General features: G+C 50.9%; 1 pseudogene; it reads right to left on the minus strand.

The window, feature by feature from the left end:
* Positions 1-240: 240 nt before the first annotated feature.
* LOC112627492 lies at positions 241-27,693 on the minus strand (annotated as a pseudogene).

The raw sequence follows: 27,693 nt of genomic DNA on the forward strand, positions 1-27,693 counted from the left end.
TTTTATCCCATAACTTTTCTTCCCATAACTTTTTTTTAATCCCATAACTTTTTTTTTATTTTGTGGCCTGTTTTTAGATGACAATGATGTTCACCTCATCTGCACCTGTCTCCCTCATTAGATAGGGGTCTTATTTTGCTACTGTAAGGGTAAAGGGGTAACTGGGAAGGGGTGGCAGGGACATAGTTGGGGAGACCCTCTGGCCCCACTTCTCCAGGCTTTGCTGACAGTGGCCGGCTTTTAGATGATTGTTATCTTCACCTTGTTCTCCTGAGCCCAGTAAAAAATGGGGATGCACAGGGGTTGCTGCCCAAGCCTGGGCGCTCCTGGGGGTTCTGCACCTCATGAAGCAGCCGCATGATCTGCTGTGCAGTGGGGCTGTTGTGGGGAGAACCCTCCCCGGCCTCTTCTTGTTCAGGCTCCACACTGTGGGAGATCTTTGGAGACGGGGAGGCATGGCTCAGAGCACCGTGTGAGCCCTCCCCTCATCCTGCCAGCACACCTTGCCCAAGGGCTCTACTCACCACCCTGCGAGTCGGCAGCCCCAATCTCCTGGGGGGCTGGGTCCCCTGGAGCGGGCTCATCAGCAGGGTTCTGGGCAACTGCCAGGAATCTGCCATGCCACTCGTTGTGGCCGCCCACAAGCTGCAACACCAGCTCCAGCAGCGTCACCTGGAGGGAGGGGTGCTCAGCTGCCACGTCCATGCCCACGCCCACCCCCACCCCCACCCCTGCAGAGATGTTGCGCATCCTACCTTCATCTCCTCCTTGTCCTGGGCCAACCTGCTTACGTACTCATCCTCCTGGTGCCACGTCTCCAGCACTGACCTCTGGCTCTGGTATGATGTGATGTACTTTCCTGCAGGAGGACAGGGCTCAGACACTGGGGCCCCTCTGACCACCCTGCAGCTCCACCGGCCGTGCCCCGGCCTCTCGCTCACTGATGGTGCCTGTTTCTCCAGACAGCTGAATGCAGCGACATTCCAGTTTCTCCACCCACTCCTTCTCCTGCATGAGCTCCATAAAGCGGCTCTGGAGTCAAAATAACGGGGTCACATCCCCGCAACAACCTGCCCTGCCCCCACCCTTCTTGGCCATGCCAGGAAAGACTCACTCACCTGCAGCTTCTCCATGGTCCCCTGCAAGGCCCCGTGGCTCTGCCCACACAGAATCGCCCCCAGTCCCTGGGGCTGAGGTGGCCGCCTCTGGCTGCTTTTGGGCCAAGGCCACCAGCTGAGAAGGCGCTGGCTGGCAGTGCACCCTTTGCTCTTTCAGCCACCCATGTGGCTGTGCCTGCTCCTCTTCGGCACTGGCTAAAGCCAAGTTTTAAAAAGTCACTAGTGGGCAGGAGGTGCGCATTCTTGTAGGGGGATACACAGGATGAACGGGCCAGGGCAGTAGAGAGAAGCCCTTCCCTTGGGGCCTCAGAGGGTGCACCTGTTGGTCTCAGGTGAAATGGAGTCTGACCACTGGCTCCGAGGGAAGGGGTGAGAGTCCAAAGAAATCAGAAGGCAGAAAAACCAAGAGCATAAGGGTGTCTGGGAGGGAGCAGAGAGGGAGGCAGCAAAGGTGGGGCAGGGGGAGTCAGGCTCACCATGGCCTCCCAGTTCTCCAGGTCCTCTAGGATGCTCAGCATGGACCAAGGCTCCTCCTCCTCCTCCTCCTCACTCTGCAGTCCATCTCCTATGGAGGTGGGGGGTGGTGACCAGAGGGGTCCTCAGACAACCCAACAAGGGAGGTACAGTGGGCCCACCTCTGCTCCCACCCTCACTGTGTAACCCTAGGTCAGCCCCTCCCCAGAGAGGAATGAGCAGCTGTTCTGTATTTTTATTGTATTTTTTTAAAGAGCCAAGGTCCTGTTATGTTGCCCAGGCACAGTCCCACTACCTATCGACCTGGGAGTTCTGACCTGCTCCACTTCTGACCTGGGCCAGTTTACCCATCCTTAGGCAACCTGGTGGTCCCCCGCTCCCAGGTCACCATATTGATGCCGAACTTAGTGCAGACACCCGGTCTGCATAATGATCAGCTCTTCTAAGGGTTTCTTCCAACTCCTCAATCCTATGCTGCTAACAGTCCCCCGCTCCTCCTGGGGCTCTCTCCTCTTCCTCTGAGTGGTCTCCCCCGTACCTTCCCCAGGGAGAGCCATGAAGCTCAACTGGGCCTGTAGCTACTGGTTCTGCTTCTAGGCGCTCCTAAGGGGTCAGGAAAGAGAATGAGAGGGCACAGAGGCTGCCAGGTCTCATCTCCCTCGGGCACCTGCCCTCAGCAACTCCGTTTCCTGGGTCTCCTGCAACTCTTGGCGGGCCATCTCTGCTACTCTTTTCTCTGGTGCTGCAGCTGGTCCACGAGCTGGATCTGCAGAAGTAACTGCCTGTGCAGTGCCTCTTTCTCAGAGATCAGCTGCTGATAGTACGGCTGCAGGTGGCCCCGGCACTGGTTTCGCTGCTGCGGCAGGCTCTGAGCCTCTTGGCTCTTCAGCTCCACCTGCAGGAAGACGCTGGGTGTGAGGTCAAGCGGTGGCTGGCTTCCAGATTCTGGGCCCAGAAACAGGGTAACAAGGGCACCGTGAGACACTGTCGCCTGCCCAGGCCCCTGGCCCCTTGTTCCAGGCCTAAGTGACTGCCTCCCTTGCCGAGAGCCCCATGCCTCCTTCCCCAGCCTCAAATCACACACCCTTTTTCCACCATTTAACCTGTAAGCCACAGGTGGAAAAGCAGGAGCCAACCCCCATCTGCTACGTGTGCTACATGCCTAATGCTTTCCACGTATTATCTCATTTAATCCTAAGCGCCTCTGCGAGGAAAATGCTCATTTCCTTTTTAAGTGAAAGAAACCAAGACTTAGAGATGGAAAGCAGTTCAATGGTGAGCAGTGGAGCCGAGGCCAGAATTCAGTTTGAATCTAAGGAGCCTCTTACACCACTGTCTTTTCCCTGTGATTGGAGGGCTCCATGTCTCTAGCTGGGATGATAGCCAGCTAGAGGATATTGGGAGGAGTCCAAGGCTACCCACCTCTAAAAGTCAGAGGGCAGGAAGCAAGAAATAGTCATGGCACTGCCCTGGAGGGTGCTGGGGTCACCTGTACTGCTCACCAGAGGCAGCTGCCTCTGGCCTTCCACTTCCCTTCCCCAGAGGCTGGTACCCACCTCCCTGCCCTTCTTGAATTGGGCGAGGGTTACCATCTCCTTCAGCTCGCCCAGATGCTTCTTCAGTTCGTGTTTCTGGGAGAGCACGCGGCTGATGGTGGTACGGTCGTTCTGCACGGTTTGCCTGAGCGCCTCCACCTGCTCCTCCCAGAGCTCGGCCTTCCGCTCCTGCTCCAGCAGCCTCTCCTCTTGTTCCAGCAACCTCTCCTCCTGCTCTTGGTTCAGGCGACTCAAGCCCTCATTTTCTTGCACTTGGGCTTAAAGCTGTCCTGTCAGATTCTCCAGCTCCTTCCGCAAGTGCTCAGCCTCTGCTTGTAGCTGCTGCTCCACCTTGGAGGACCCTGCTGGGGACTCTGGGGGCGAGGGTTCAGCTGAGAAAGGAAGCGGCCTTCCGCTCCTGCTCCAGCAGCCTCTCCTCCTGCTCCAGCAGCCTCTCCTCTTGCTCCAGCAGCCTCTCCTCCTGCTCCAGCAGCCTCTCCTCCTGCTCCAGCAGCCTCTCCCCCTGCTCCAGCAGCCTCTCCCCCTGCTCCAGCAGCCTCTCCTCCTGCTCTTGGTTCAGGCGACTCAAGCCCTCATTTTCTTGCACTTGGGTTTAAAGCTGTCCTGTCAGATTCTCCAGCTCCTTCCGCAGGTGCTCAGCCTCTGCTTGTAGTTGCTGCTCCACCTCGGAGGGCCCTGCTGGGAGCTCCGGGGGTGGGGATTCAGCTGAGAAAGGAAGCGGCCTTCCGCTCCTGCTCCAGAAGCCTCTCCTGCTCCAGCTGGCCTCTCCTCCTGTTCCAGCAACCTCTCCTCCTGCTCCCAGTTCAGGAGACTCAAGCCCTCATTTTCTTCCACTTGGGCTTAAAGCTGTCCTGCCAGATTCTCCGGCTCCTTCCGCACGTGCTCAGCCTCTGTTTGTAGCTGCTGCTCCACCTCGGAGGGCCCTGCTGGGGGCTCCGGGGGTGGGGGTTCAGCTGAGAAAGGAAGCAGACAATAAGGAATACGGGCCTCTGGATTCTCAAAAAAAACCCTCCTCTTGGTGCATAGCCCATCTCAGGTTCCCCAAACTTGGCCTCCCTGCTGCTAACGACTCCTCACGCCCTGATGGTAGCCAAACTTCCAAGCCACTTTCAGGTACAGACAACTGTGGGTGGCTGACAACAGGCACTTTTTCCTCTTTGCTGATGGGGACATTGAGGCTCATGAAGATGACAAGACTTGCCATCTCCTGGCACAGACCTCTTTCCCTCTGCCTCAAAGCCTTTCCATGCGCCCACCTCCCTGGGGCATTCTAAGCCATCCCCACAGCCCGCTGATGCCAGTCCTGCTCCCAGGTCACCCCAGCCCCAGCTCACCCATCTGGTTCCTTAGTTCAGCCAAGCTCGTCTCCAGTTCCTGTACTCGACTCATGCTATGTGCCCTCTCCTCCCTCAACGTGTGCACCTGCCCAAAGCACAGGGGGAAAGGGCCCTGGAGAGCAGGGCTGGTGGCTGGACAGGCTACCGTCTCCCTCTCTGCCCCTACCTCCACAAAGCCCAGACCCATGGACCCCCTCTGGCTGTGCTCCTCCCATTTCACAGATGCCTGGAACAATCAAGTGACCTATCTGTGGTTGGGGCTGAAGGGTCAGGTCTCACCTTCTCTGACATCTCCCGCATCCTCTGCCACCACATGGCACTCTCTCCGTGCAGATACTGGGCATACTGGTCTCTCTCCATTTGCAGATACTTCAGCCACTCCATCACCTACAAGAATGGGCACAGAAGTCAGGAAGGGCTGTCACTGGTCCTCACCTGTTACTGGCCCCCTGGGGTCACCTTCCTTCCACATCCCTCCCTCTGCAAAGCCTCACCTGCCCCAGGTAGATTCCAGCTGTGCCCATTCCTCCATGGGCTGCTGTAACTGCTGGTTAGCATTAGGGCCTTCACACCAGCTAGACAACTGAATGGTAAAGAAAGAGAAGTTTCTATCTGAGGAGGCTGGGCCGTTCCACACAGTGCCCCTTAAAAGGGCTCAAGCTAGGCTCAATGTACAACTTGGTCAATAAAGATCTCTACTGTGAAGATGCTTTGCTTTAGAAATAAAAAATAATTTTAAAGAGATCTCAGGCTGGGCATGGTGGCTCGTGCCTGTAATCCCAACACTTTGGGAGGCTGAGGTGAGTGGATTGCTTGAGCTCAGGAGTTCGAGACCAGCCTGGGCAACATGACGAAGCCGTGTCTCTACAAATACAAAAATTACCCAGGCGTGGTGGTGTGTGCCTATAGTCCCAGCTACTTGAGGGGCTGAGGCAGGAGGATCGCTTGCGCCTGGAAGGTAAAGGTTGCAATGAGCCAAGATCATGCCACTGCACTCCAGCCCCGGTGACAGAGCAAGACCCCATCCCAAAACAAACAAACAGATAAACAAACAAGAATTCTACTCTATTATTACCATGGAATAGTCGAAGTGTTGGCTTGAACCTCAGAAGGAAATAAACAGACTCATGAGCTAACCATATAAGTGTAATCTATAAAATAATGGTTTTCATCTATGATGCATTAAAAAAAAAAAAAAAAATTAAGCCCTAACCCTGAGATTCTGATTCCCTAAGTCTATGACAGGGCCCCAGTTTGTAGATTTTTAGCAGTCTCCAGAGGATTCTATGGCAGGACCAGAACAAGGACCCAAATTTTCCAGCTCTTGGCTGGAGCCTCCCTATACCCTGCATGATCCCTAGACCATATCCCCAGCTGAATGGGGCTCCCACCACCCCCGGGGCTGCAGCCTCTCGCCTGTTGAAGCGTGAGGTCAGTGAGTTCTAGTTTCTTTTTCAGCTCCTCCAAGTTACGCTGCATCCCTGCCTTCTCAGTCAGTACAACTGGAAGCTGCTCTGCCAAAGCTGAGTTCTCCTGCTTCAGCTCCTTATTGCTGTTGCTATGGCCAGAGGCAGTAGAGAAAGGAATGAACAAAGAACAGAAAGTGCTGCTTTGCTGATCAACCCTCTACCCACACCCCACAACCACAGAACCGTGGCACTGGAAGGGACTTCAGGAATCAAAAGTCACAGGTGGCACACCAGAGAGAAGACATGAGTTGCCCAAGTATACCATGAGTCAGGGGCACAGCCAGCACTAGAGCTTAGCCTGTGCACACATGCAAACCTGTATGACCACCTCACCAAGCTCACCTGCACCCCTCCCACCTCCCAGCACATCACCCATGCTAAGGGCCCCAGACCTCCCATCCCACCGTCCCCGTCCTACCTGTTCTTGTATAACTTCAGCCTGAGGGCATCACTGTCTCCGGTTAACTGGTTGTTGTACTGAAAATACAGAAAGGTGAAGTCAGGATACAGCAGGCAGAGGAGCAGCTGGCAGACCAGGAACGACAGCTACAGTGACTATTCCACAGTAACACTTCCTCACTCTCAATCACGCCTGACATGTTTTCAAGGCATTTCCAAGCCCACAGTCTCATTTGTTTCTCAAAGAACTCAGTAAAGGTGGAAGGCACAGGGAAGGAGATCAAATTTATAGCTGGTTACCACAGGCCCAGAGAGAAAAGAGAATATTGCTATTGTTATTACCGTTATGACTGCCACTGTTGGAACCTTTATTGAGTGCTTCACCAGGCACCATGCTAGCAATCCCATTTAATCCTCACAACCACCATAGCAGGCAGTTACCATTATCACCTCTATTGTGTAGTTGAAAAACATGGCGTGTCAGAGGTTAAGTGCTTGCCTAAGATCATCAGACAGAGTTGGGATTTGAACACTCAGGTATATCTGATTTTCTAAGCCCATTTTTTCACTGTCAGGCAGGAAAATAGGATCTGGAGGCAGGGAACATAAGGCCTGTTCACACTTCAGCTATAACAGGAAATATCCTCCCTATGGGGCCTATGGCTAAATGACTTTGTAACTTCACTTCATCCTCTCCATTTACATAGGGCTTACCCGAAGTAACCAATGGAATCCTCTAGGGGGTAAACTCCCAAAAATTCTTTAACGGTGCCTTTGAGCCCTTATGCTCAGGTGCACTCCCACACTGTGGAGTGTGCTTTCAGTTTCAATAAATCCCTCCATTCCTTCCTCACTTTGTGCATTTTGTCCAATTCTTTGTTCAAGACGCCAAGAAGCTGGACACCCTCCACTTTTAACAGCTGGGGGTGGGGGCACAGAAAGAAAGGGGTATAATCTGGTGTTCAGTTTTTGAAGGGTACACTCCCATAGTCCAAAACTCAGAAAATACAGAAGGGAAATATCTCCCAGCCACCCCGTTCCTCTCTCCTAAGTTTTTTACAAATCCTTGCAGACATGTTTTATGTATATTATCATAGTACACACACAAACACACACACACACGTTCCCTCTCTCTACACAAATGGTAACATACTAAAGATACTCTTCTGTACCTTCACAGTGCAAGTACCATACCCCCACCTAGGACTTGGCCAAGGCCACAGCCAGGTAAGGGCAGGGTAGGCACTTGGCCTCCGAGCTCTGCATCCAGTGCTCGCTCCCAACAGTGCCCCCAACTCACCCACAGCAGCCGACACAGCCCCAGGCTGACTCTAACAACCACGCACAAAAGCAGCAAGAAATGGCCCATGCTGCTTTCTGGGCAGGACACTCCATCCTGCAGAAGGGACCTAAAGGTCCCTCACTCCTCCATCTGGAAAGCCGGGCTGCCAGGGTATGGGGCAGGTGGTTGGACTTACCCTATCTGCCTTCCTCTGCTCCCGTTGCAACTCACCCACATGCTTCCAGGAATACTGCAGATGGCTGGCCAGATCCTCAGCCTCTTCTAGAATGAAAGAGGTTGAGATGGGGCCCAAAGGCCTAAAGGCCTGTCAAAGCGCCAGGTTGAAGGATGATGGGTGCCCAGATTCCCACCTTCAAACTGCCTGGCAGCATGTTCAGTGTGATACAGTGCTGTATTCAATTCTGCTTTCTCAAACATCAAAATTCCAGTTACCTGATTGAACCTTTGGGAGAAAAGCCAAGCAAATGCTGAAAGAGAAGGAAAGCAACATTCTCCAGAGGACAGGAGGGAACTTCACACCCTCCACTCACCTGTAATTGCCTCTTTAGGGCTCCCTGGTTTTGCTGGCTTTCTTGCTTTTCCTGTAGGAAGAGGAAGACAGAGCTCTTACGAGGGGGAGGCAGAGATGGCCCAGCAAGGGACTTGCCCCCTGAATGCCGCCAATGCCCCAGGACAGGCCCACCCATGGGACCAGGTTATCAGGGACCCTGTGGGGATGAGGTGGAATCTGGGGGATAAGCCTTCTTCCCCAGGCTGGGAGTGGGCAAGACGAGACTGGGGCCTCTACATCTGAGTGCCCCCCAAACCCAGCAGTCATGCTGTGAGCAAAGAAATCACGTTACTACTTCCAGTTGATCCACAATTTCTTGGATGTGTTATTTCCTTGGGAGAGTCAAAGGAAGGTGACCAAGGGTGGCCCCTTCAACTCTATTCCCCAGGCCAGGAAGCAGTAGGCAGAGGCCAGAAGTGGATTTTAAAGGCAAAGTTCTCAGACCCACTGGGACCATGAACTGGTCAACTCTCCTCAAGCTCCCAAGGACAGAGGATTTGGGTCTTTGTTGGTTTTGGCCCACAGCCACAGAACTGAAAGTCTGAATCTGGATTCTCCCGAAAGGACAGTAACATAAACCTTTAGAGATGGAGTTTGAGAAAAGCTCACCCTTCTACCAGCTTATGATTTAGAAAGGTGCATTCACTCAACAAACATAGACTGAGCACATGCGGGCCAGGTATGGTTCTTCACAGCAGAGATATAGGACAGAAAAGGACAGACAGGATCCCTTGGCCCTGAGGTTTACATTCTACTGGACCTTTAAATCATGGACTCTCAGAGCTAACAGAGACTTTTGATATTCTCTAACTCTACCTCCTTGGGAAACACAAGCCCAAGAAGGAGAGGTGGCTTGTCCAGAATCAAAGAACAAATTAGGGCCTGAGTCAGGGTGGAAATACAGGGCTCCTGAAAACCAATCAGGCCAGTGCTTCCCTGACAAGCCACAACCCCAGGATATGTGTGGCAAGAGCTGGAGCAGGGATGTCTGGAGAAGAGACAGTAGGCAAAGAAGGCAGCAACAGAAGAGCCATGATGCATGCTCTGTGCTCTGGGGTCCCTCCAGCTGAGGCCACGGCCCCCCAGCTCCCCATTTGCCCTTGGCATCAGGGACCCCCAGTCCTTTCTTCGGGGCCCCAAGGGGAAACTGGAGCCCAGGACTTGCAGTGTGGAATCAGCGGACCCCATTGAACTCTTACCAATGACTCGATGGTTTTATTCAGTTGACTGATTGTTATATAACTTGAGCCCAGGGTGACTGTTACCTCTTGGTATCTGCTCTGAGGCACATGAAGAGAGGAGGAGTTGGAAGAGGATTGAGGGGAGAGGTAGAGAGAGCAATCATTAGGGTTGGGGTGTGTGTGAGCTGTCTCAGCTGGCAGAGGGGCACCCAGCCCCCGCTGTGGGAGGAGGTTGGAGGGCTGGCCTGCAGGGTCATTGGGTCATGGCCCAGGGCCTCTTACCTCCAGATCCTTCAAGGTAGCAGATGATGCAGGACCCTCTGCATAGATACGTGTTGCTGACTACAAGAGATGAGGGTGCGCATGGAGATCTTCAGTCCCTGCAGTGTCTGAGCCCTCTGACTTCCTTTCTTCCCCAGCAACTGGCAACATTTTCTTTTCTGCATAACTTGGACCCTTCATCCTGTAACCTCTTTGTGCCAACTTCTTTCATGGTTCTTATCTCCCCACCATCCTTCCCTCCCAAGCAGCTCTCATCCGGTGTTTCTACAGCAGGTTACATAAAATGATGTAACCAGCCACAGGGTCCAACTCCTTCATATGAACAGCTTCAAGGAAGAAGCCTCAGGGAAGAGGCAACTTCCTCAACATTGCCCAGCAAATCGGCTGGTCCCAGGATCTTCCTTCTCTCTTGTGATCCCTGCCTCAGCTTCTTTCTATCATACTTTCCTTCTCCCCGCACTCCCCTCTGGGCCACAATTTCTGAAGTACCTCAGAAGCAACGCCATTGAGCTGTTGGGAGAGTTGTTGCAGGCTCTCGGTTGATGAGAAGGTCCTAAGGGCAGAGACACAGACGTCAGGAGTGCAGGTGGCTCAATGGGAAAGAAGGTCTTAGACAGCGGTCTCCCTGACTTCCTCAGCCTAGAGACTGCTGCCCTGATAGGAGACACTCACTTACTTTCATCCATGAGATTGGGGCTAGCATCATCATTCTATGTGGGAAGAAACATATGAGATGGTCACTCAATTTCTGTAAGAATCACCGAGGGCAGGGTGAGCCAAGTTACCAGGCTCATTCCAACAATATTCTATGTCCCCAAACCTCAAGGAAAAGCCCAGTTTCAGCCTTCCCCCATCCCAGTCCCCAGGAAGGGCACTTCGCCCTAGGGAACAAACTACTTGTGAAAAAAGAAGAGAATCCATAGTAGGTACAGGAGGGCAGTAGGCAGAGGAGGAGGCATGAACCTGAGGTGCCACTATACTAGCGAGACTGGCACCAGGGCAAGGGACACCACCAGGTAACACGGTGTCATCAGCAGGTGGCTATACAGACGCAGCATGGTCTTTGGCGTCTGTCACAGAACAGAGCGCAGGGTGCTAGGGGGCCATGCGGGAGAGAAGGTGCCTCGGTGCCATGGACACAAGAGTGTGGAACAGGTAGGACAGATGCTGGTGCAGTCAGACTGACAGTCATGCATGCTTGGAGCCACTTGGGGGTGTGGATATGGTTTGCCCAGGCCTTGGGCTGCTAGGCAGCATTTCGAATGGCCAAAGCTCAAAGCAGGGGCTGCACAGCCTCTTTCATGAACACATGAGGACCTCACTCCCCCTGGAGCTCAGCAAAAGACAGCAGCAGGTTCTGACCTGTGGCAGCCACAGCAGGCTGGAGGAAGGTGCACCAAAGTCAGGGAGGAGAAAGGCACTGTTCTTCCAGAAGGCCAGTCTGTGCCGCAGGTGACCCTAACTGGGGCCCTCCTGGGCAGAAGACAGTGATGAGGAAGTAGTAGTCTGGGCAATGTACAATGTAGCTGTCTGCCTCTCTCTTCTCCCTTGCCTTCTCCCTTACAGTGGCATAATCAGCGGGGATTACCATCTCCTACAGCTCACCCAGCTTCTCTGGCAGCTCCTCCTTGACGTGCTGCTCAGACTAAAGTGCACTGGTGATCTCCATGTTCTCATTGCTCTGGACAGAGACAAGCAATCACGCCTCCCACTGCAGCTGGAGATCCCAGAACTTGGTGTCTGCCTCCCATGGCACCGGGAAGGACGGAGGCAGTTTAGAAAAATGATCCCCTCTCCCCCACAGCCATCAAAGCAGGGCTCTGGCTCACAGGTCCCTTTGGAATTGCCACTTCACATAAAGGCTACACTGCCCCCACTTAACAGGTGGGGAAACAAAGTCTTGGAGGGCTAGGGAGGAGGACAGTCTCCCCAGGTGGGATGCACCAGTTTTACAAAGCTGCTCTCTGCAGCTGCTCCTTGAGCTCAGGGTTCTGGGAGAGTGCAGGGCTGATGATGGTGAGGTCGTTCTGCATGGTCCCCAGGGTTTGCCTGCGTACCTCCGCCTGCTCCCCTCAGAGCTCAGCTCCAGCAGCCTCTCCTCCTGCTCCCAGTTCAGGCGTTTCAAGCCCTCATTGTCTTGCCTGTGGGCCCACTGGAGCTGTCCTGCCACACTCTCCAGCTCCTTCCACAGGTGCTCAGCCTCTGCTTGTAGCTGCTGCTGCAGCTAGAGACCCCAGAACTTGGTGTCTGCCTCCCATGGCACTGGGAAGGATGGAGGCAGATCAGAAAAATGATCCCCTCTCGCCCACAGCCATCAAAGCAGGGCTCTGGCTCACAGGTCCCTTCAGAAGTGCCACTTCACATGAGGGCTGTGCCCCCTACTGGGGGCTCCAGGGGTGAGGATTCAGCTGAGAAAGGAAGCAGACAATAAGGGCCTCTGGATTCTCAAAAAAACCCTCCTCTTGGTACACAGCTCCTCTCAGGCTCCCCAGACTTGGCCTCCCTGCTAATGATTCTCAAAAAAACCCTCTGCATTCTCAAAAAAAAACAAAATCCTTCTCTTGATCCACTCCTCACCTCAAGCTCCCCAAACTTGGCCTCCCTGCTAATGATTCCTCACACCCTGATGGTAGCCAATCTTCCAAGCCACTTTCAGATAGAGACACTTGTGGGTGGCTGACAACTTTTTCCTCTTGGCTGATGGGGACATTGAGGCTCATGAAGATGACAAGACTTGCCATCTCCTGGCACAGACCTCTTTCCCTCTGCCTCAAAGCCTTTCCATGCGCCCACCTCCCTGGGGCATTCTAAGCCATCCCCACAGCCCTCTGACGCCAGTCCTGCTCCCAGGTCACCCCAGCCCCAGCTCACCCATCTGGTTCCTTAGTTCAGCCAAGCTCGTCTCCAGTTCCTGTACTCGACTCATGCTATGTGCCCTCTCCTCCCTCAACGTGTGCACCTGCCCAAAGCACAGGGGGGAAGGGCCCTGGAGAGCAGGGCTGGTGGCTGGACAGGCTACCGTCTCCCTCTCTGCCCCTACCTCCACAAAGCCCAGACCCATGAACCCCCTCTGGCTGTGCTCCTCCCATTTCACAGATGCCTGGAACAATCAAGTGACCTATCTGTGGTTGGGGCTGAAGGGTCAGGTCTCACCTCCTCTGACATCTCCCGCATCCTCTGCCACCACAAGGTGCTCTCTCCTTTCAGATTCTCAGCGTGTTGATCTTTCTCCATCTGTAGTTGTTTCAGTGACTCCATCACCTGCAAGAATGGGCACAGAAGTTAGGAAGGGCTGTCACTGGTCCTCACCTGCTCCTGGCCACCTGGGGTTATCTTCCTTCCACATCCCTCCCTCCGCAAAGCCTCACCTGCCCCAGGTGTGCTTCCAGCTGTGCCCGCTCCTCCATGGCCTGCTGTAACTGCTGGTTAGCATCAAGAGCTTCATAACCAGCTTCAACTCCTCCATCTGGGAAGCTGGGCTGCCAGGGGATGGGGCAGGCTGTACAACTCACCCTGTCCATGTTATTCTGCTGCGTGGAGACAGCAAAGAGAGTTCATTCCAACTCTCCCGTAAACTGCTGCAAATACTGCAGGCGGCTGGCCAGATCCGTGGACTCTCCTGAAATGAGAGAAGTTGAGATGGGGCCCAAAGGACTACCCCTAAAAGCCTGTCAAAGCGCCAGGTTGAAGGATGATGGGTGCCCAGATTCCCACCTTCAAACTGCCTGGGAGCACATTCAGTGTGATACAGTGCTGTCTTCAATTCTGCTTTCTCAAACATCAAGATTCCAACTGTCTGATTTGAACCTTTGGGAGAAAAGCCAAGCAAGTGCAGAAGGAGAAGGGATTCACCTGAAAGGACAGTAACATAAACCTCTGTGAGGCAGGAAAATAGGGTCTGGAGGCAGGGAACCTAAGACTGTTGCGTGCCGACTTCCTAGAATCAAATCAAATAGTAAATAGTGAGAAGTTCAGATCTGGGGAGCCTGGGCTGTTCCACATAGTGCCCTTTAAAAGGTCTAGAGCCTGGCTTAATGTACAACTTGGTCAATAAAGATCTCTACTGTCGAGTTTCTCTGCTTTAGAAATAAAAAATTAAATAATTTTTTTAAAGATTTCAGGCCAAGGATGGTGGTTCATGCCTGTAATAACACCACTTTGGGAGGTTGAGGTGGGTGGATTGCTTGAGATCAGGAGTTCAAGACCAGTCTGGGAAACATGGCAAAGCCCCGTCTCTACAAATACAAAAGTTACCCAGGCATGGTGGTGTGCACCTTTAGTCCCAGCTACTTGAGAGGCTGAGGCAGGAGGATCGCTTGAGCCTGGGAGGTGGAGGTTGCAGTGAGCCAAGATCACGCCACTGAACTCCAGCCCCGGTGATACAGGGAGGCCCCGTCCCAAAATAAAAAACAAACAAACAAAAACTCTACTCTCGATTATTACCGTGGAATAGTCGAAGTGTTGGCTTGAACCTCAGAAGGAAATAAACAGACTCATGAGCTAGCCATATAAGTGTAATCTATAAAATAATGGTTTTCATCTATGATGCAATTTTTAAAAAAATGTAAGCCCTAACCCTGAGATTCTGATTCCCCAGGTCTACGGCAGGGCCCCAGTTTGTAGATTTTTAGCAGTCTCTAGAGGATTCTATGGCAGGGCCAGAACAAGGACCCAAATTTTCCAGCTCTTGGCTGGAGCCTCCCCATACCCTGCATGATCCCTAGACCATGTCCTCAGCTGGATGGGGCTCCCACCACCCCTGGGGCTGCAGCCTCTTGCCTCTCCAGCTTCCTGTGCAGCTCCTTCAAGTTGAGTTAAATCCCTGACTTCGCAGTCACTAGGACTTGAAGCTTCTCTTCTTGTTCTGAGTTCTTCTGCTTCAGGTCCTCATTGTTTTTGGCTATGGCCAGAGGCAGGAGAGAAAGGAATGAACGAAGAACAGAAAGGACTACAATGAAGAGCAGAAAGGATGGCTCCTCTACCTTCGCCCCACAACAACAGAACCGTGGCACTGGAAGGGACTTCAGGAATCAAGTCACAGGTGGCACGCCAGAGAGAAGACATGAGTTCCCCAAGGCCACACCGTGAGTCAGGGGCACAGCTAGCGCTAGAGCTTAGCCTGTGCACACATGCAAACCTGTATGACCACCTCACCAAGCTCACCTGCACCCCTCCCACCTCCCAGCACATCACCCATGCTAAGGGCCCCAGACCTCCCATCCCACCGTCCCCGTCCTACCTGTTCTTGTATAACTCCAGCCTGAGGGCATCTCCGTCTTTGGTTACCTCCTTGTTATACTGCAAATACAGAAAGATTAAGTCAGGATATAGCAGGCAGAGGAGCAGCTGGCTGACCAGTAACAATAGCTATAATAACTATTCCCCAGTTAACACTTCCTTACTCTCAATCACAGCTGACATATTTTCAAGGCATTTCCAAGCCCATAGTCTCATTTGTTTCTCAAAAAACTCAATAAGGGTGGAAGGGACAGGGAAAGAGATCGAATTTATAGCTGGTTACCAGAGGCCCAGAGAGATCAGAGAATATTGCTATTGTTATTACCATTTTTACTATCACTATTTGAACCTTTGAGTGCTTCACCAGGCACCATGCTAGCAATCCATTTAATTCTCACAACCACTATATGAGACAGTTACTACTATTACCTCTGTTGAGCAGGTAAAAAACATGGGGTATTAGAGGTTAATTGCTTGCCTAAGATCACTCAGACAGAGCTGGGATTTGAACACCCAGGTATATCTGATTCTCTAAGCCCTTTTTTTTAATGGGGGTTGGGACACAGAAAGGAAGGAGGAAATTAATCTTTTGTTCACCTTTTGAAAGGATGATAAATTCACATAGTACAAAACTCAGAAGGTACAGAAGGGAAATATCTCCCAGCCACCCTGTGTCTCTCTCCTGAGTTTTGTATGAATCCTTTTGTGGCAGGCCAATTCTCCCTGACAATCACACAGACAGGCCTTCATGACAGCCACACAGACAGCCCTGCACAGCACTCCAGTTTACACAAACAAATTTCCACAGAGCTGCCTTAACATTGAGCAAATAGTTAAACCTAGAGAAATTCATGCCTAGGTATCAAAGCTAGAAAAGAAACATATGGTCAGTAGGACCCTTGCATAGGCTTCTCCCTAACCTGGAGCAAGTCAAAATAATAGAGACAGTCTTATATTCCTAGTCTCGGGTTGACGGAATCTGAGACGAGTCAAGGTAACAGAGGCAGCTGTTTGAATAGATTCATTGGAGAGTCTAAGGCAGCTCTCCAGACCAAGCTGTGAGGGAGATAAGATAGAAATAATCACTCTGGTACCACAGTAGACAGGTCTTGAGGGTACTGGGGCCCTCACAGCTTAATCAGATTAGCCAGCACTTTTTGCCTCTGACTTTCTAGTTGAAACAAAATTAGTTATCAATAGACTTAGGTGAATGCTATGCTGCACGTAGGCACATAACCCCAACCTATATAAGCACTAAGAAAATTGTAACAATTCGAGTTGGCCTGGTGGAATTATCTCCAGCCTTCTCCCTGTATCCGGTTACAGCAATAAATTCCCTTCTTTCCTAGTTTGTTTCTCATTTTTGAGCCTCAAGAAAACGCAGCCAGTGGCTCTGAAACCACTTTCAAGCATGTTTTATGTATATTATCATAGTACTTACACACACAGACACGCACACACACACACACGTTCCCTCTCTCTACACAAATGGTAACATACTAAAGATATTCTTCTGTACCTTCACAGTGTAAGTACCATATCCCCCACTTAGGACTTGGCCAAGGCCACAGCCAGGTAAGGGCATGGTAGGCACTTGGCCTCCGAGCTCTGCATCCAGTGCTGCACGTCCAAACTCTGCTTGCTCCCCACAGCGCTCCCCAACTCACCCACAGCAGCCAACTCAGCCCTAGGCTGCCTCTAACAACGACATACAAAAGCAATGAGAAATGGCCCAAGCTGTTTTCTGGGCAGGACACTCCATCCTGTAGAAGGGACCTAAAGGTCCCTCACTCCTCCATCTGGGAACCTGGGCTGCCAAGGGATGTGGCAGGCAATAGGACTCACCCTGTCCATGTTCTTCTGCTGCGTCGAGACAGCAAAGAGTCCAATCCAACTCTCCCACACGCTGCTGGGAATACTGCAGGCGGCTGGCCAGATCCGTGGACTCTCCTGAAATGAGAGAGGTTGAGATGGGGCCCAAAGGACTCCCCCAAAAGGCCTGTCAAAGCACCAGGTTGAAGGATGACGGGGTGCCCAGATTCCCACCTTCAAAGTTCCTGGCAGCACATTGCATATGATAGAGTTCAGTATTTAATTTTCCTTTCTCAGACATCAGGATGTTGGTTCTCTGGATTTGAACCTTTGGGAGAAAAGCCAAGCAAGTGCTAAAAGAAAAGGAAAGCAACACTCTCCAGAGGACAGGAGGGAACTTCACACCCTCCACTCACCTCTGCCTCTTTAGGGCTCTCCCTGGTTTTGCTGGCTTTCTTGCTTTTCCTGTAGGAAAAGGAAGACAGAGCTCTTACTAGGGGGAGGCAGAGATGGCCCAGCAAGGGACTTGCCCCCTGAATGCTGCCAATGCCCCAGGACAGGCCCACCCATGGGACCAGGTTATCAGGGACCCTGTGGGGATGAGGTGGAATATGGGGGGTAAGCCTTCTTCCCCAGGCTGGGAGTAGGCAAGACGAGACTGGGGCCTCTACATCTGAGTGCCCCCCAAACCCAGCAGTCATGCTGTGAGCAAAGAAATCACGTTACTACTTCCAGTTGATCCACAATTTCTTGGTTGTGCTGTTTCGTGGGGAGGGTCAAAGGAAGGGGACCAAGGGTGGCCCCCTCGACTCTATTCCCCAGACCATGAAGCGGTAGGTAGAGGCCAGGAGTGGATTTTAAAGGCAAAGTTCTCAGACCCACTGGGACCACGAACTGGTCAACTCTCCTCAAGCTCCCAAGGACAGAGGATTTGGGTCTTTGTTGGTTTTGGCCCACAGCCACAGAACTGAAAGTCTGAATCTGGATTCTCCCAAAACGACAGTAACATAAACCTCTATGAGGCAGGAAAATAGGGTCCGGAGGCAGGGAACCTAAGACTGTTTCGCGCCGACTTCCTAGAACCAAAATGAAAAGAAAACCCTAGCTTTCCATGTCTGAGTAACGAAAGAACCAGAGGCTACTACCTTTCACCTTTTCTGTGAGGCAGAAGGGAAACTGGCTGTCTGCAACAAGTTAAAACTGATTGCTGGTCAAGTCTTCATTTGCAAAGAAGTATAACTTTGTAACTTCACCCTAGCCTCTCGTTGGTTGCTGGTTGCTTTTTGCAACCAGATTGTTTGCACAGGAGTGTGACTTTTGTAACTTCACTTCAGCCTCTGGTTGGATGCTTTCTGCAACCAATCAGACTGATTGCGGCTACCACTTCAGTTACATGAGGTGAGCATGAAGTGGCCGATGGGAAACTTCTGGCGGGTATTTGGACCCAGGAAGATTCTGTATCCAGGCCCTTGAGAGGCTCCTCAGGCCCACTCCCACACTGTGGAGTGTACTTGTGTTTTCAATAAATCCCTGCTTTGGTTCTTTTGTTGCTTCATTCTTTCTTTGCTTTGCTGGGCATTTTATCCAATTCTTTGTTCAAAATTCCAAGATCTTGGACAACTTGTAGTCAACGACCTTCTACTAGTGACATGTATAGATGGAGTCTGAGAAAAGCCCAACATTCTGCCAGTTTGTGATTTAGAAAATGCATTCACTCAACACTGAGCACACACGGGCCAGGTACAATTCTTCATAGCAGGGATATAGGACAAAAAAGGGCAGACAGGATTCCTTGGCCCTGAGGTTTACATTCTAGTGGACCTTTAAATCTTGGACTCTCAGAGCTAGCAGAGACATCTGATACTCTCTACCTCCTCAGGAAACACAAGCCCAAGGAGGAGAGGTGGCTTATCCAGAATCAAAGAGAAAATTAGGGACTGAGTCAGGGCAGAAATATGGAGTTCCTGGTAACCAGTCAGACTAGCACTTCCCTGAGAGGCAACAATCTCAAGGCGTGTGTGGCAAGGACTGGAGCAGGGGTGTCTGGAAAAGAGACAGTAGGCAAAGAGGGCAGCAACAGAAGAGCCATGATGCATGCTCCATGGGGTGCCTCCAGCTGAGACCTGGGCCCCCCAGCTCCCCATATACCCTTGGCACCAGGCACCCCTAGCCCCTTTCTTCAGGGCCCCAAGGGGAAATTGGAGCCCAGGATTGGCAGAGTGGCACCAGGGGGCCCTATTGGACTCTTAAGAATGTCTCAATCATTCTATTGAGTTGATTGTTAGATAGCTGGAGTTCAGGGTACAGTTACCTCTTGGTATTGGTTCTGAGACGCATGCAGAGAGGAGGAGCTGGAGGACTGCGGGGAGAGTTAGAGAGGGCAATAATTAGGGGTGGGAGCTGTTGGGCTGTCTCAGCGGGCAGAGAGTCACCCTACCCCCACTGTGGGAGGAGGTTTGAGGGCTGGCCCAGGGGGTCACTGCACCTTGGCCCAGGCCCTCTTACCTCCAGATTCTTCAGGATAGCACATTGTTAGAAATGAAAATTCAGAGTCGCAAGGAACACGAACACACAAAAGATTTCTCAGCAAGGCAATTTTACTTCTGCAGAAGGATCCTGTTTGCAAGTCGGATTGCCATGAGAGCACACCAAACAAAGGAAAGCAGGAGTTTTTATCCCTGATGCATCAAGACCCTACTGCTGTGTCCTAGAGCTGGAACTCACAATCTAAACTGATTCTGATTTGCTAAAATCTTAAAACTTCCCTAAATAGGTAATGGCACGATGGAGAACAAAGAAAGGGAGGGGGTTACTTACAGGAAACTAGGATAATAACATTTCCAAATAAGGAAAAGGCATAGGCTATGAGCTGGGACATGCCTAGGCATGTCCGAGCATATCTAGGCAGACTAGAAACTAGAATAAACAGCTTAGGCTTTGTTTAAAATATAAGGACATAGAAACATAGAATACACTTATTTCTCTACTATATTTAACAGCTACCTAGGGCATAACAAAGAGTCATTAGTAAACTAAAAGATTTATTAGTTTATAGCATAAAAAGAAAACTTTAAAGAAGTTTTTAAAAGGAACTATTATTCTTAACACTTACTGTTTTTAAAAACAGAAACTTTGAAGAGGAACTTTTTATTCTTAACAAGATGATGCAGGGCCCTCCCTGTGGATACCTGTTGCTGACTACAAGAGATGATGGTGCGCATGGAGATCTTCTGCCCCCTCAGTGTCTAAGCCCTCTGACTTCCTTTCTTCCCCAGCAACTGGCAACATTTTCTTTTCTGCCTATCTTGAACCCTTCATTCCACAACTGTTTTGTACCAAAATATCTCATGGTTCTTATCTCCCCACCATCCCTCCCTTCAGAGCAGCACTCATCTGGTGCTTCTGCAGCAAAAAATGATGCAACCAGTCACGTGGTCCAACTCCTTCATGTGAACAGCTTCAAGGGAGAAGGCTGAGGGAAGAGGCGACTTCCTCAACATTGCCCAGCAGCAAATCAGCTGATCTCCCAGGATCTGCCCTCTCTTGTGAAAACCTGCTTCGGTTTCTATCCTACTTTCCTTGCCCCTGCACCCCACTCTGGGCTTCAATTTCTGAGGTACCTCAGAGGCAACATCATTGAGCTGTTGGTAGAGTTACCACAGGCTCTTGGTCGATGAGAAAGTCCTAGGGGTGGAGACATGGGTCAGGGGTGCAGGTGGCTTGATGGAAAAGAAGGTCATGGGCAGTGGCCTTCCTGACTCCCTCGGCCTAGAGACTGCTGCCCCAATAGGAGACACTCACTTGGTTTCATCCGTAAGATGAGGGTCATTGTCAGCATCATGTTTCTGTGTGGGAAGAAACATATAAGAGGGTCATTCAATTTCTGGTAACAGGCACTCAGGGTGGGGTGAGCGAAGCTCCCAAGCTCATTCCAACAATCTTGCATCTCCCCAGACCTCAAGTAAAAGGCCAGTCTCAGCCTTCCCCCAGCCCCATCCCCAGGAAGGCCAATTGGTCCTAGAGAACAAGCTACCCGTGAGATTGCGAGACCCTGTCTCTCTAAGTTCTCACCATGTAGCCCAGGCTGGTCTCAAACTCCTGGGCTCAAGTGATCCTCCTACCTTGGTCTCCCAAAGTGTTGGGATTATAGGTATAAGCCACTGCACCTATTGACTGTGTTACTGATTCAGGCCTTTTCAGGGAAAAAAAAAGTGGCCCAACTAGAAGCCTCTCCCCACTCTCTGGAGGTAAAAAGAGAATCAACCATAGTCATCACACCTACCCTGTCCTTTTACATCCAGAAACATCAACCCAACCAAGAAACCACCCAAAAAAACAGAGGTAAGACATCTGCCCTATGGCTCTTGGCAACTTCGAAATTGTGGGGCCTCTTTCCTGGAAACAGCAGCTGGGGACCATCCTAGGATTCAGGACTTGGAGTCATGTGGAGCCTCTCCCTTGCCCCCAGCTGGACCTACTTGCTTGACCAGAGCCCCACCCAGCCTCTCTCCAGACTGTGGCCTTACTCTTGGCCCAAGCATCTGGCTCTAGAGATCTTCTAATATCCAACAGGCCAGGTGGGCAGACAGTGGAAAAAGCTGGCTGACCAGCTAAGCATGACAAGAGAGAAACACCAGGGAGCCAGGGCCTGGACAGGAAGCTGGGTTTGGGGAAAGTGGCTACACCTCGCTCCAGGGAAAGGACTGCCTGCTCACTGGACCCTTCGGTCCTGGCCTCTGAAAACCTAAATCTGCTTCCCTCCTTAGAGCAAGTGCTACAGAGGCTAGCAGAACTGAAGATAATTTTAAGTCTTGTAGCTAAGAATGGAGTTAAAAAAAACAAATAAAGCCTACTCTCCTCAAATGGTCCCATCACATTAAGATATTTTTCTCTCTCTCCATAATTCCCTACTTCTGGAAATGTTATCAGCTCTACTCAGGATACCGCAGTCACAGATCTGCACTCCTGGAGTAGAAAACCTACATGGTTGGCCGGGTGCGGTGGCTCACGCCTGTAATCCCAGCACTTTGGGAGGCCGAGGTGAGCAGATCACAACGTCAGGAGATCGAGACCATCGTGGCTAACACAGTGAAACCCCATCTCCACTAAAAATACAAAAAATTAGCCAGGTGGCGGGCGCCTGTGGTCCCAGCTACTCGGGAGGCTGAGCCAGGAGAATGGCGTGGGCCTGGGAGGCGGAGCTTGCAGTGAGCCGAGATCGTGCCACTGCACTCCAGCCTGGACGACAGAGCAAGACTCCGTCTCAAAAAAAAAAAATTACAAAAAATTAGCCAGGCGAGGTGGCAGGCGCCTGTAGTCCCAGTTACACGGGAGGCTGAGGCAGGAGAATGGCATGAACCCGGGAGGCGGAGCTTGCAGTGAGCCGAGATCACGCCACTGCACTTCAGCCTGGGCAACAGAGCGAGACTCCATCTCAAAAAAAAAAAAAAAAAAAGAAAGAAAATTTACATGGTAATAAAAATGAGAAATTAAAAAAAAACTTACATGGGAAACAGTTATGGATATAGAGAAGGTATAGAAGCAACAAGGAGCCAGATGCAGTGGCTCATGCATGTAATCCCAGCACTTTGGGAGGCCGAGGCTGGTGGATCACTTGAGGCCAGGAGTTCCAGACCAGCCTGGGCAACATAGCAAAACCCCGTCTCTACTAAAAATACAAAAGAAATTAGCTGGGCACAGTGGTGGATGCCTGTAATCCTAGCTAGTCGGGAGACCTGAAGCACGACAATCACTTGAACCTGGGAGGCAGAGGTTGCAGTGAGCCAATATCCCACCACTGCACTCCAGGAGAGAGAGCCAGACTCTGTCTCAAAAACAAAAACTAAAACTAAACAGCAAAAAGGAAATATGGGGATCTGGGCCTTTGTTTCCAGAACAGAGAGACCTGGGCTGGGCACAGAATCTCAGAGCATTAGGAAGCAGGCTCCAGACCCCCCAATCCACTGGACCATCGGCAGAGAAAAAGCCAAATACACGGCTGCAAGATGCCTCTAGGCGTGTACTCTGCACCACACCACTCAGTACCTCCTCTGAGCTGGCAAGGTGAGTCATAGCACCTGGACAGACCTGACCCATTGGCGGGGGTGGGTAACAGGTGTGAAGACTGAAAAGTCTCTAACAGCAGGCAAGGGTGCTCTGTCTCAGTCCCCCTCCCCATGCCCATCTTCAACAGGATCTGGTGCCATCTGTGCCCTGCTCCTCTGGCTTGTCAGGAGCACCCCAGGGAAGTAAGATATGAAGGAAATGCCAAATCACAACCTAGCCCCGTGTACCCCCATGCCCTGCCCCCCACCAGGCTCCCTGTGCTCCTGAAAGGTGCTCTGTGAGTTCATAATGATGGCCATGACCTCACCACTCTCCCTGCCTCCCCTACTCCCCTTATGGATGAATGTTTACCCACCTTTAATCTTCAAGTCAGCCTCAAATGCCACTTCCCCCAGCCTCGAGTCCATTCGGAACCAAGCTACCCCAGAGCTGAGCATTTAGAATGTTCCAAAATTCTCTCTTGCCTCCTTCAGACGAGTCTGCCTCCCTCAGTGTGCAGCCTACCTTGTTCATCTATTCTCTCCATTGTTTATTTAGCAAAGTGCCTTTGCTATCAAGAGCCCAATGAATATGGCTAAGTGTTCATTTGATTTTAAAGAGATTAGGGGCAGAATGTTTCAGTCATTTATCTGTTTGGTTAACTTCATATCTTTTACAGTTAGTTCCTCTGAAAAAATAGCTTCAATCCTTCCAACTATAATGTGAACTCATTTTCTCTTAACCCTGTGTTTTCTCTCTTAAACCAAAGTGAATTAATTTTAAAAAGTGACAAACTTCTATGTGGTCTAATGATCTTTGCCTTTAGGGCAAAACTTAAAGGTTGGTTGGGTTTTCTCCCTCCATCCCTCCTAGTCTGAGAGCATCACATTGGGCATTCAAAAGCCCAAATCTCAGGCTGGGCATGATGGCTCATGCCTGTAATCCCAGCACTTTGGGAGGCTGAGGAGGGCAGATCATTTGAGGTTAGGGGTTCGAGACCAGCCTGGCCAACATGGTGAGACCCTGTCTCTACTGAAAATACAAAAACTAGCTGGGCATGGTGATGGGCACCTGTAATTCCAGCTACTCAGGAGGTGGAGGCAAGAGAATGGCTTGAACCTGGGAGGCAGAGATTGCAGTGAGCTGAGACTGTGCCCCTGCCACTGCACTCCAGCCTGGGCAACAGAGCAAGACTCCATCTCAAAAAAAAAAAAAAAAAGCCCCAAATCCCACAGGCCTGCTCTGAAAGTTATTCTCAAATTGTTGTTAAACTTTAAGGTATGTCTCACCTTCTCTAAAATGATAAAAGATGTGGGGGAAGGAAAAAAACCAGTCAAACAGCTGAAGAAGTGGACACAAACAGGCTGAAGGTTAAGGCAGCAAAATAAAATAAGCCGAAGACAAAGTATTCCCCCAAACCAGAGAAGCCTAAGGGCATGCACAGCTGGAGAGAGCAAGCCAGAGAGAAGTCTCAGCACTCCCTCACCTTCCACATGTCCAGTGTGGGGAACGCAGCACCTTCACAAGGTCCTGAATCTACAGGAAGCGAAAAGGGAAAAACAAGGGCAGGGGGAGAAAGAGTCACTTAGAGAGAGGCAAGAAAGTCAGGGAATGAGGAAGATAGGGGTTCAGGGAAACGAAATGCTAAAGAAGAGTGGAGGAGGTCAAAACCACGACCTGTGATTGTGACCTCCTCCCACCAAATGGCCACCTGCTGCCTTGCCAAGGGCCAGAACAGATAGATGGGAAAGTCATCCATCTGCCCTGGTCAGGTGACCCCACTCCATGTGACTGCAAAGCAATGCAGTCACATGGAGTGGGGTCACCTGACCAGTGCAGCTCTTCATATGCTCACTGGACCCCTCTCCACAGGCCCAGGACGTGGGCGATAAATCTGGGAGAGGTCCAGAAGACCTCCACCTCTATTTTAAAAACCAGACTTTTGAGTAACGGTTCACTTGAACAAAGGGGTCTCCAGCTAAAAAACAAATTTGGAAGACACTGATCTTATCTGGTATCATCTTACAGAGGAGGAAACTGAGGCCCAGTGGAAGAAGTGATTTTTCTGTGGTCACGCAGCAAACTGATGGCAAAGATGAACGCAAAAGTTAGATCTTCTCCTAACCCTAGTGCCTCGGGTTCTCCTCACCACATGCTGGGGCCCTTTCAGTGACTCCTAAAGGGACAGCCTGATGGCAAATGGCTGTTCTCATTGGCCTGGTTTCCCCTTAAGAATGGGGATGAGGAAAATCAAACAGTAACTACCATTTCCTGGGTGTCCTGGGTGTTTACAGCAGGCCCTGTACTAGGGATTAACATAAAAACAACAGCAATAACAAATCTCATTTAAATCTCACAAATATATGTAAAACAATAGCACCCCTATTTTACAGATGTGAAAAAGGAGGCCCAAAGAGAGCTCAAGCAATTTGCCCTAAATCTTATCCCTAGCAGATGGAGAGGTAGGATTCGAACCCAGAATTCTTTACCAGTACCTGACAGTTTTTCCACAATCTTAACAATTACCCTCTACTGCCCCTTGGGCCCCTTGTCCCCAGAAGCCTGGCCAGCCAAGACTCACATCCCCAGGTGAGTGGCAACCACCAGAAGTTGTTGTCTCAGTGCTACTGCCATTTTGTTTCCTTTTCTTCCTCTTTACTCCTGCCGAACACAAGGGCTGTTCCTCTGCTAATATTCTCTCAACTTTGGAAAAGAAGAGCAGTAATACTCATGAGAACTACAAGCCCCTACAGTCACATCCTACGTTACGGTTTTTACAAAATACTCTTATACACCATCTGATTTAATGCCACCAACAACTGTACAAGGTGTTGTCATAATCACTTAAGGACAGACAAGGATTGATACGATGGCTAAAAAAAAAAAAAAAAGGCAATAATGAAACTTAAACTCAGTCTTCTGACTCCGAGCTCTGGGGTTTTGCCATGAATCAGCAGCTGCCAGGGACCAAAACCAGAGGCAGATGTAGAAAAGTAAACATGAAGTAGGCAGGAACTGTACACTGTGCAGTTCAGAGTCACACATCGTCACACATCTGTTAGTGTAAGAAGTACAGCACCTCTCAAACTTTTACATCAATGTATCCTCATGACAGAAGGCAGCCTTTCTGTTAAATCTGGGAATTTATCAGAAAGAGGACAACCCAAGCCTCATTTCAGAGAGAAGTCTGGTATACTCTTAGAAATCTATGTGACTGTCACCCCTAAGTATATTATTTTTTCTCTTTCAAGAGAATGAAGCCAAACTGATGCTTCAGAAAGATGCCCCATATTTATCCTGTGCCACTCAAAGTACCCCAGGTTGAGATGAGATGAGGAAGATTCAAGCTGTCAAGTTCAGTTTCCCAAGATCTGTTCCACAGAAGATGAGCAGATCTCACTCCAGAGACCACTGACTGAAAGGCACTCTGGTGTCAGAACCATGGAGAACTCAAATATGAGGTAGAGAACTCAGAAAACAAAATGCTACAGTCTCTCTTAAGAGTAGACGCCTGGAAGGAAACCAACCAATCCCATTCTCCCATTGACAACTGTCAATGTTTGCTCACCGGTGCAGGGGGAGGCGATGGTGGGGAGTGTAAGCTTTTCACACTGTCAGTGTCTAAGTTAAGGGAGTAAGGCAACCTGAAACCTCTTGCTCCCAGGTTCCATAGTTCCCATTCCCCTTCCAGCTGGAAATTTGTGCTGCAACCAGAGGAACCAGAAAGGGGGTGAGAACAGTTAGGGGATTGGGTCCTAAGATCAAAGGCCGGTCTTGTGGCAATAATGACAGTTCCCAGGGGGATTGTGACTCACTACATTCCATTCCTTGTTGGGATAATCAGACCCTACACCAGGCCATGGGGGCTACGAAGTCCGGTGGAGTCAAAGGAATGAGAAAAGACTAGTTAAGGCATAAAGTGGGACCAGGGGGCCAACGCTAGTATGGAGACTGCGAAGACCCCGAGCTCTGGGAGCCCACACTATTTACTGGTGATCAAACAAAGAAGCAGGTAGTAAGGATGTGAGGGTTGAGAGAAAGCAGTGCATCAAGTGAATGAGCTACAGCTGTGACGGTTTAGCATTTTCTTTGAAGTATATGGAACACATTATGCTACTTGAGATAATGGAAAACATGTTCTTCTAGTTTAAGATACACTCGTCTTATGAACCTGGGCTTGCTAGAAGCAAGGAGCCAGCAAGTCTAGACACATTCCAGAGGCCACGAGGGGTTTTATGCCCTGAGCCCTGGATTCCATCCAAGCCACAAGGGGTTTTATGCCCTGGGCTTAGATTGTGGTGCAGCAGGGCAGCCTTCCACTCTTTGGCACAGAGCTTGGTATTCCAAAGGTCATGAGGGGTTTTATACCCTGGACCCCAGACATGTTCCAAGACTCTTTTGCTTTATGTCAGACATGCAAGCCCTGCCTCAGCTTCTCTCCCAATACTCAGCTTTTCTCCCAACAACTCCTTCCTTGGGGGGGCCACATTGCTCTGCAGTGGGGGAGGGGGTGCTTGGAGATGTGAGCTCAAAGAGCCCAGGGAGGTCTGGCTTGGGTGGCAGGAGGTGAGGACCAAATCTGGAGTGGAGAGCCTTGGGAGTCATTAGCCCAGAGTCACCCAGGGGTGACCAGTGAGGGTGGGGACTGGGCTGCTGATGGGGTGGGGCTGGCTGACAAGACTTTGGCTGGGGAAGCCCAGAGGCCCAGCCCAGTATGCCTCAGGAGTGGCACAGACTCTGGCAGTGGTCCTGCTGTCGGAGGGGGCTTGGAGCTGGGTCAGGTAGCCATGACCCCGTGCATTTTACCTTTTTTTCTTGGCCGTGGCCAATTGGCTGCATTTTACCTTTTTTTCTTGGCTGTGTCCAATTTGCTGTGTCAGTTTCTTCCGACACCACAGGGCAGGGAGGGAGGTGGGGTTGGGACCACAT

This window comes from Theropithecus gelada, chromosome 7a, assembly GCF_003255815.1.
Source record: "Theropithecus gelada isolate Dixy chromosome 7a, Tgel_1.0, whole genome shotgun sequence".
Taxonomy (NCBI): Eukaryota; Metazoa; Chordata; class Mammalia; order Primates; family Cercopithecidae; genus Theropithecus; species Theropithecus gelada.